We start from the raw sequence: 7,454 nt of genomic DNA, 5'->3' as shown, positions 1-7,454 counted from the left end.
ACAAGCCTCAAAACTTCTGGAACAAAGTTATTTGGAGTGATGAGACCAAAATAGAACTTTTTGGAAAAAACCATAAACGCTACATTTGGAGAGGAGTCAACAAGGCCTATGATGAAAAGTACACCATTCCTACTGTGAAACACGGAAGTGGATCGCTGATGTTTTGGGGATGGACCAGGGAACTTGGTCAAAATGGATGGCCAAGATGAATGCAGCATGTTATCAGAAAATACTGGAGGAAAATTTGCACTCATCATCCCGGAAGCTGAGCATGGGACGTACTTGGACGTTCCAACATGACAATGATCCAAAACACAAGGCCAAGTTGACATGACATTGGCTACAGCAGAAAAAAGTGAAGGTTCTGGAGTGGCCATCTCAGTCTCCTGACCTGCAGGTTACCTTCAGTAGCCATTTAGACCCGTGTGTGTCAACTTGTTTGTATGTTATCTGGCCCAAACCTCCAGGGTATGTAAACTTTTGATCAGGGTAATTTGGGTAGTTTCTGTTGCCATTATGATTTAAAAAGAGCAAACACAATTGTTTGATAATAAATGACTTCACCCAACCACTAACCATGTTTCAATCATCCAATCAGAGGTCCAGAGGCACAAACTCACTGCAGGGCGTAGTGTGTACGTTTACTGCTTAAAACCTACACTGCAAACTAACGCATGCTAACACAAGCTTACCGCCGATGTTTGGCACCTTCCTGTCAAACAGAAAGCAGGCAAACCCAGTGCCAAACAAGGCTTACCCTCTTTTGGATTGAGATATATCCACTTGGTGTTTCACCTCACTATGATTATATTTTATCTTCTTCACTGCTATGTACATGTCCATCATATTTGCTGGTTTGAATCTCGTCGAATCGCTGAATTGTATCCACTCCTAAACTCGCCAGCACACTGTCAGTGGCCAGGGGAAATACACCAGCTTCCTGCCAAGAAATGTGTCGCGTCCACCAGAACAGTTGAGTTAAGTTCGCCCATGGTTGTTTTTGTCTTTATTGTTCTCCAGATGTATGGTTTTAGAGGTTGTTTTTGGAAGGTATTGTTTTACCTTAACATCTAGAGATTGAAAGAACAGGCCCAGGAGAGAGATATGGGGTGAGATTCAGCAAAGAGGCTTAAGTAGGTTGTCCCAAATGCATTGTGTGTTTTTATTTTCCCCGTGGTGTTAGAGAATTGAAAAATAAACAGTATATATTTGGAAGAACAAAAAGTCTGTTTAGAGCAATGCAAATCATACCAAATGCATAAAGCATACAGGTTCATCACTTCCAGATTAAACTAGGATCACATCCAACATGGCATCATAATTCTTCCCTGGAGTTATTTCTGTTCTGTCTGGTCCCACAGAAGCCCTGAGTGACTGTGAAACATTATACTGAATAATAACTCGAGTCCACTGTATTCCCCTCAGGTTCACCGTCAATTGTTTCCAACAGTCAATCATCAGGAAGATCCCCTCAGGCGGCATGGTGGCCCATCGGTCACAGACCTGCACAAAACAGTAGCATCTAACAGTTTCAGTCAGGCTGTTGGCTTTTTTGAGACATGTCAGTCCCCCTAACTACACATTTACTGCCTGCTTTTTAAATCCTGTTTGAGGCCTATTGAACAACGTCAAGGGGATCTCGTACCTTAAATAACCTTTATACCCATAATGTCGTCCCTTTGCTTTCCTGTGAGCCAATATGGTTACTCTCTCTCTTTTTCTTTTATGCTAACAGCTTCATATGCACTCTGAAGACAGACGGGGCAGCTATGCCACATTGTAAAACATGCTGGTCATCTCTTTTTATTACAGTAAAACAAATAAATCCTTAAAGTAGCCAAATATTGAATGTTATTATCCACCGTCATGATGTTATTACAAGGTTTACACTCAAATATCGTTTTTGATTCATGATTGCCGATCTCCACATAATCTGTGTGTGCTGCGTTCTGTCAGCGCCACGTTCTGCTCCGTCCGATAATGCAAGCCCTGCCCCACTGGGTCAGTTTCTGGAGCGTAAGCACAGCCATGAACAGCTGTACACACATCATAGTAGAACTACAGGATCACATGGGAATAAAGAGAAAAACATGCAGACAACATGTTACTTCTTTCTGAGGTTTCTTTGTTGTTCTTTTGGTGCCTTTTTTTAATGTAATGTTGATAAAGCGATGGAAAATACGATCGTGGGTCCGTGTACTGTCTTTCACTTTGAAATTGGCCGGATGCCTCCTTGTCGGACTTTGTGTCTGGTTGGTTCAATTCTTGTCCAGCTTGACGCATGCTTGCACCGTGCTCCATTGAAAAAAGACTTGGAGCGGATTTGAGATGTCGCAGCAAATGGCAATGTTGTGTGCAATGCTGACAGACCGCGGTGCACATGGACTGGTGCACATCCATTGGATTATCAAATGTGCTACCAACATGCTTTGGTGTCACTGTGAGTAGATGGAACAAACTGGTTTTAGGCTGAAACAAAAACTTAAATGAAACATGACAGAGCTTCTTCATCCTGCATTACATAACACTGTACTTTGAGTCACCTGTCAGCATCGGAATTACCGCAATTTATCCATCAAGCCACCCATCCAGGTATCAATTATCTTCCACTATCCTGAGCCGGGCGGCCAGGTCAGGTACAGCAGCAGGCTTAAGTAAGTTAGCCAGTACATCCCTCTCCCTATAAATGTTTTCCAGCTCCTTCATGGTGATCATGAGGCACAGTGATTCAATGCAAATAAGATTAAAGGCACTTATAATACTTTTTTCCACCATCATTTTTTAAGGTGCTGGATATAAGGAGGGGACTATTATGACCATTAGGGGGGGGGGGGGGGGGGGGGGGGGGGGGGTGTATTCCTGGAAGCCTGCTCAATATACTTCAAGTCATTTATAAGAGGCTTTTGTCGGAAGCGATGCACATCTTAGAGTAAGTACAACACAAACAAGGAATTAGAGAGGAGAGAACAATGTCAGTGCCAACCAACAGCTTCAAGTCCAATCAGACACAAGTGCTGACAGGCAGTGCACAGGGTGGATAGAAGTAAACCGTGAATGGCTAGTATCTGCTGGTAAAATATGTGTCACACTGGGAAAACTTTGTCAGTAATACAGCTTTTCAGATTGCTTTTCAATATAATTTTTTTTGAGGATGTGTTGAAAACGTGATCTTGATTTCAGATCAGTTTTAATGTAGGGGGACCAAACGTCCTGACTTTACAAGGACTGTCCTGTTTTCAAGCTCTGTGTCCCCAGTCACCCTAAATATCTATAAAACACTAATATTACCTGGTTTTGAAAAGTCACTGTCCCGATTTTAACCAACCACAACAATCATGCTTTAAACACTTGTTTGTCTGCATATATGTCAAAACATTTTGTTGCCAAGGCTGTTGCTGTTTTAGCCAATAGAGAAACATCTCTAATGCAAGACAAGTCAAAGCTCAACACTGATTTGATGTGTCAATCACTCTCAGGGTTACGGCTGTTGCTTAGCTAACCTAGCTTATAATACTGACAGAACCTGCTGTGAAACAAAAGGTTGGCTAGCTGTCAGGCTGAAAAGGAAGTCAGTGTTTCCAAAGAGCTCCAGAAGAGTTATAGCTCTCTATGAAAAATACCAGGGGATGAATATGCTGTATTTTGCAGACACTGCAAGTATCCATTTTGAGTCGCCCACGGTTAAAATTTCGACATACAAAGCAAATTAAAACGAGCAAACACAAACGGTGGGTACGGGTTTGAAGTAGCGCTGTCACGATCTACCACCTTTTGTGATCAGTGCAAGTCACCGATTCGTTGATCGATACGTGGGGGTTTGAAAAAAATGAACATGTCCAGATCTGCAGGTTTTATAATATGGTCACCCTATTTTACTGGCCCAGTTACTTGGATAAACCAGATGAAAGTCCTAGTGTTTTACTGACTATCCTGAGAAGACAGTGCTAAACAGGTCAGCTAAGCTCTGTCTCTAAGCAGTGTCTGAGATCATTTGATACACTGAAGGGTACTAGTAAATTACTCTCATTAAAATGGTGCTATGGTTCAACTCTCCTAAATTTGTAAGGTAGCAAGGCAGGAAAATGTGTGGCAATGTGTGGCAATTTCTGTTGCCAACAACTACATACAAGTTTCTTGGCCTTGAAGGACAGTGCAGCAGGTTTGTAAAAAACGTATCTGAAGAATCTAGTTTTCTTCAACATTTTTGTGTCAATGAGCTTTAGAAAATCTTTTCTGTTTTCCTCTGTTGTAATTGCAACAGAATCCTTGAAACTGCATGTGGATGGAAGCCGTATGGGTGCAGGCGCTTTTTAATTTGACCCTGTTGATCGACCTGTGGGCTAACTAAACGATTTGACTCTTTTGAGTTATTTTCTAACAAGGAAAGGCCGACTTTTGAATTTTGATCGATGCAATTCTTGGAAGTCGTTTTTTGTGACATAATGAAGCTCTGCCAAGCTAAGCCTTTGTAATTCAATACCGAACCCCATAATATGGTGTCCTATGGTGTTTGAATTACATAGCCTTATGGCTGTGCAGAATAAAAAGAGATACAAGCAGCCCAAGCTTTAGATAAACACACACACACACTCAGCCACATGGCGCAGTCCCATCCTGCAGGCTCGTCTGATTACAGAGATGCCATTTCATCTCAGTTACACCTTTGTTGCTACCTCTGAAGACAGATCAAGAGAAGAATGCTTTTGCTCCACCACTCCACTCCTGTCTTTTACATTTAAGACATGATGTAACACAGCCATAACAGTCCTGCCTTCAACTGGCAATGTATATTTCTGGTCGTCTACAAACACCATATACTTTTAAATCTTAATAAATTCATATCACTCTTTGATACTCTTAAATTATTCTCCAGATGACAGATTTGCTTGATACTTAACTCTTTAATCATGAGTCCAAGAAGTCCCTTTGGCTAATATTTTAATTCTACTTCACTTTACCTAAAACCATGAACCGTTAAATAAGATATTACATGTTGTGTAATGAACTTAAAGGATGCTGGTAGAAATATTATTTACAATTAAGGAGAGCTAGTCTAAATGTTGCAGCCTTCTTCTGGTCTCTATGTCAAGGAAGGCTAAGGCCAGGCGTACACTGTGGGAAGGTTATTTGAGTGGCATAACTGATTTCTTCAAGTCAGTCAAATTTCATATTGACCGTGCATTGTTTGCCATGCAGTGTACACAGGGGTGTGTGTGTGGCCCAATCCTGCCAGATGTTCCCAACCGTCTTGTGAATTTCTGTCAAGTTTGAAATTATGGCACAACCTATGCGTACTCTAACACAGTGAAAGCAGAGCCTCAAGGCTGTTCCCCAACTTCAAGGCTTTTCTTTCCTGATTGCACAAAATGGCAGATGACTTCTGAAAAACACTATATACCTGTTTAATGTGTCTTCCCCCTTCTATCACAAAAGATATAAACAAGAGAGGCAACAGCTGGGGATAACAAACTGCCAGGGACTCCTTACTTATGAATTAGCTTGCTAGTTAGCTAGTGTTTGTTGGTGATGCTAAATGAGTGTGCGTGTGACAGAGCAAGGGCATTTTTGCCAGTGTTTGTTTTTGAGTTGAACTGGAATACACAGATTTGACTTCAACTTCCATCTGTGGGAGTTTTTCAAAGGAAACTTTACCAACTATGTCAATGCTCTATTCTGATTTACCACGGAACAGCGTGAGCGCTCCGATCGTGCTTGACAACCACACCGAACAGCTTTAGCATGCCATTTGTGAGCTTTGCTTGTGCATTGCAAAATATTTGCTTGTACAGTGTGAGCTGATATTCCACCACATTTATACAATCATACAGTGTATGCCTGGCCTAGGGGAACTGCCTCTACTTGTAAGATTCTCAGTCAAACAGATATTTTAAAGATGTCATTATTATAATCTCACTACTAGAGAGAAAGCAATTTAGCAAGATATTTGTTTGTTTAGATTTCACATTGTTGGATTCCTCAAATAAAGTGCAACTATACCTATTCAAGTGTGCAGACACAGAGAAACAACAATTATATTACTGATGGTAGTTGTCATAGAACCTAATGTTGATGCATCAGGCTCCTGGAATAGCTCAATTGAGACTCTGACTTCCTCTCCCGGGTTATTTTTCACTGAGAGCAGGCTATGCCCCAGGGCCAACACTGCAGAGCTCAAATGACTTTCGAGTGCAAATTGTTTTGAAGACAAGTTGCATTTCATTTCAGTTTAAAATGCTTTTTTTTCCCTTTGTTATTTTTGAAGTTTTATAAATGGGATTCTAGGCGCATGAACCCAAATAAAAATGTCTGATGTAGTGTTGTAGTGAAGACTATACACTAACCAAGACATGCCTGAGACCGGAGTGCTCAGAGACCAAGACACGACCAAGACATTTAGGGATCGAGACTGAGTCGAGACCAAGACCAAGGCAGGGCGAGACCGAGACAAGACCGAGACTGAAAAATCATCATCTTGTGTGTCTCTCACTTAGACCGTAATACCGGGAAGGTTGCGTCCATAACCGGGGATTGCTTGTTTGTTTCTTTGTTATTTTAGGAAGAGGCATTTTCCTTCTAATCAAGTAAAGACGTGTAAAAATGCTTTCCATTCAGAGACCTAGACCTTCAAAAAGTAGTCTCGAGTCCGGTCTTGAGACCAAGACTGATTTGGAGTAATGCAACACCAGTCTGATGGATGGAGATCTAGCGAATGTAGATCAGAGCAGCAGGATGTAGTTATTTACTCTCCTATAAGTAGAGATCTTTAATCATCGGTGTCACTTTTGTTTTTTTTCCATGAGTAAGACTGCAAATTCTATAAACTCAGCAAGCACATCCACACAATGTGACGTTAAACTCAGTGTGACAAAGGAAATACTCCAACTTAAAGATCCAATTAAAGTGTTCTGTGCCTCTATCTGAGGAGTTCATTGGCTGATTAGAGCTGCAGATTCCTGCTGTGACTCATGTGAGGCTCTAGATGTTAGGGAGGATAAATGACCCGTAATCGACTCCCAGTTACTTTTACGAAGTCAGAAGTGTTTCCTCTAATGAGACTGCTGCTTTTAAAGCAGAGAATGGGATTAGACGCTCTGTTTGGACCGACTTTCAGCTCGTTGGTAAAGCAAATAATTGGACAGCTTGTTGGAGTTCAAACACAATAGCGCCATTTTGCACCCAGCTGTATTTTAAAACTCCATAATGATTACAACTGAAGCTTTCACATCACATCCAATCCACTGCTGAAAACTACCGTACAAAAATGTTCAAATAATAGTCGTGTCTTTAATATTTCCTGTTATTTAATAATTAAATATTATGATTTGAACTCAGCCATTGATGTAAGGAATGTTCACATCATTTATGGGACCATCTACAAGCTCTTTTGTGCCCTATATGGGGTGGCTGTCTTATAGGTGGATTTTTGTAGTTATTGTCTCAATTAGCATAATTAC

Source organism: Labrus bergylta, chromosome 9 (assembly GCF_963930695.1).
Source record: "Labrus bergylta chromosome 9, fLabBer1.1, whole genome shotgun sequence".
In the NCBI taxonomy this organism is placed as follows: domain Eukaryota; kingdom Metazoa; phylum Chordata; class Actinopteri; order Labriformes; family Labridae; genus Labrus; species Labrus bergylta.
The sequence above is the reverse complement of the archived record's forward strand: the minus strand, read 5'-3'. Positions refer to the sequence as shown.